Raw genomic sequence first — 2,647 nt, 5'->3', positions numbered from 1 at the left:
TTATGTTCTCCTCAACAGGGACTGCCTTCAGCATAAGCAACCACCAGCTCAGTAGGGTCAGGATTCAGCTGGGATGAATTGTACAGCTACATTAATAACAGCAAGATGTTACCAAAATGCTGAGAGGTGAGGAAATAGCAGAAGAATTGGTGAAAAGAGAGGAACAAGAGAAGAACATCTCATGTCCTGAGTCAACAGAAAGAGCTACTGTCTCTGAAAGTGCCTGTCTGACAGCTAAAGGCTCCCATGATGGAAGAGGTGAGTCTGCTGGCTGCTGAAGAGAAGTGGGTGTGTGCACAAGAGGTACTGTGCAGAAGTGCTAATGATAGCAACCATAGAAACCACAGACCAGGGAAGACTGGGGCAAGAGGTGATGCAGAGAAAGAGTGCATGTGGGAACCTTTCAGCTCTACCCAGGTATATGCCTGGTTGAGCAGCTTTTTACCACCCAACAGAGAGCTGATAAAATGTCTCTTTAATGCCCATTATCACCAACCTTTCTTAATTGCATCCTTCTGGGAGTGTTTTGCGACAGCATCATTAACAGTATAAGCTTCATGACTCATTAGAGTTACCACAAAGTAGTGGTTTGTATGAAGTTACAACAGCCACCTCCCTCCTGAAATCATAGCTCTAGTGTTCATCAAACGTGACTGAAAAACTCCCAGCCACTGCATGGAGCTTTGCAACAGGTTTGATCTACAACTGACAGCTGCTGGTCCTGGATTATGGCAAGCATCAGCACACATTGTGGAGGAAAGCACGTACATACCTGTGTCTGCACATTCATGCATGTGTTAGTGCAGACAGAGGGTCTGCACCCAACTCTCTCCACCCCATCTCACTGCAGAGTCCACCTTCAGAGTTGTTCAGGCTCTGCTTCCATCTTGTCTGCCTTTCAAAGAAATAGCATGTGTTGCTGCAAGGCATGACTGAAGGGAAAGCAGAGCATGCAGCCCAGCCCCTCCAGGCAGGGAGTGTCCACAGCCTGCATTAACAGCAGCAGAGCCTGGTGTGAGCAAGGCAGAGAAGCCAGCGTGATAAATAGGAGCAATTACTGGAGGCCTTTTCTTCTCCGTCATCTCTGTCTATCTCTTTAGAAACGCAGTACTTCCTACTTGTTGCAAATGCTGTTGAGGCATGGAGAAGCTTCAGTAAATAATGACCAGTCCCTGTAAACAGAAGAATAAATGAGAGTCAGCCTCAGCAATGGCTCCCAGAAGACTGCCCGTAATGGAAGGAAAGGATAGCAGCCAGCCAGGCCTGCAAGGGCTGTTATTCACGCTTTACCGGGAATGTGGCTTAGATCAAGGGAAGGTTTTCTCTGCATTTCATCTCCTCCTAGATTCATAACCCTCAGGCTATTAGTCCTTCTCATCTGACTTCCTGGAGACCGTAAGCCCATCTCATCTGGCTTTCCGGTATGGTGAAAATATTCCTCCCTCCTGTTCCTTGCACAGAGAAAAGCAATTAGTGTTTTGGCTCGAGCATCTTTTCCCTGCTCTGTCCCAGGGTCCAGCCTCCACCAGCCTCTAACAGCTGTGCTGCTGAGCCCGTGAAAGATATCAAGTTAGAGGCAGCCCTGGTCTCCCAATTTGCAGACTGTGCTGGGGCTGGTTGGCATGGAGGTAACTTAAGTTGGGTGCCCAGCTGCACTATCAGGTGAAGGGTGAAATGTGGCTCCTATTTTCAATCAATGGTGTCATGACCCTCTTATTTTATAAGGGTCTCCCCTTCAGAAAAGCCCCAGCACTATGTCTGAGCAGATCCTCACCGCATGTAAATTGGTGAAGCATTAGCGTCAGTCAGTGGAACATCACCGGTTTATCTAACCAAAGTTCTGGTTTTGTTTTTTCACAAAGTTTGTAACAGGTATTGGCCAGTCGGACAAAGACACGATTGATTGAGGAGGTGGCAAGCATCAGCTCTGATAATACTCCATAGGAGCCTTGACACATTGTTAGAAAGGGTGGTGTGGAGAACACTGCACCAGTCCCAGCCTGCATGGAAACATGGTGCTCTGTAACACCTTGGACAGTGATGGCTCTGGCCATAGGATCCCAAAGGTGTTCTTTGGAGAGAACTGAAAGAATAAAGGAGCTTTTGATCTTCAGGTTCTTGCCTGCTTTTTATTTATTTATTTATTTATTTATTTATTTATTTATTCTGGTATGTGTGTTTCTCTCAGAAAAAAATAAAATAAAAAAGGATTGAAAAAGACAGTTCCCAAGTGTATGCATGAGTGTTCCTGTTGTGGAAGGGATGGGCACACTTGTGAGGCACTGCTGGTCTCTCCTTCTGTGACACTATATATACAGCTTTGTGTATTTTCCTCCTTTGTGCTATGGGTCTTGATCTCTACAGACTGGAAATACGGGCAACAGGCACTCTTTGAACCCTCTGGATTTCCCAGCTTTTCTGTGATAGTGGGTGATGTAAGGGGTCTGCGTGGTCCTTTGCCATGTGTGGGTATTTTCTTGGATACCTCTGACTGTATAGCCTTCACAGGATTGAAACTAGATGATCTTTAAGGTCCTTTTCAACCCAGGCCATTCTATGACTCTATGATAAGTTCACCATGGCCATGTCTTACTCCGTGACAAGGCTTCACACTGCAAGCCACTCTCCTTGGCAGAGCACGCTGCCC

General features: G+C 46.5%; 1 long non-coding RNA gene across 1 annotated transcript; it reads right to left on the bottom strand.

Moving 5' to 3' along the window:
* Positions 1 to 284: 284 nt before the first annotated feature.
* LOC311423423 lies at positions 285 to 1,609 on the bottom strand. Its single transcript, XR_014685711.1, has 2 exons — positions 1,291 to 1,609; positions 285 to 1,172 (listed from the first exon to the last, which is right to left on the bottom strand). It is a non-coding gene; the product is annotated as an uncharacterized lncRNA (long non-coding RNA).
* Between the last annotated feature and the right edge of the window lie 1,038 nt (positions 1,610 to 2,647).

Source organism: Aythya ferina, assembly GCF_964211825.1.
Source record: "Aythya ferina genome assembly, chromosome: 24".
Classification (NCBI taxonomy): Eukaryota; Metazoa; Chordata; class Aves; order Anseriformes; family Anatidae; genus Aythya; species Aythya ferina.
This window is presented reverse-complemented; position numbering and strand designations above follow the sequence as displayed.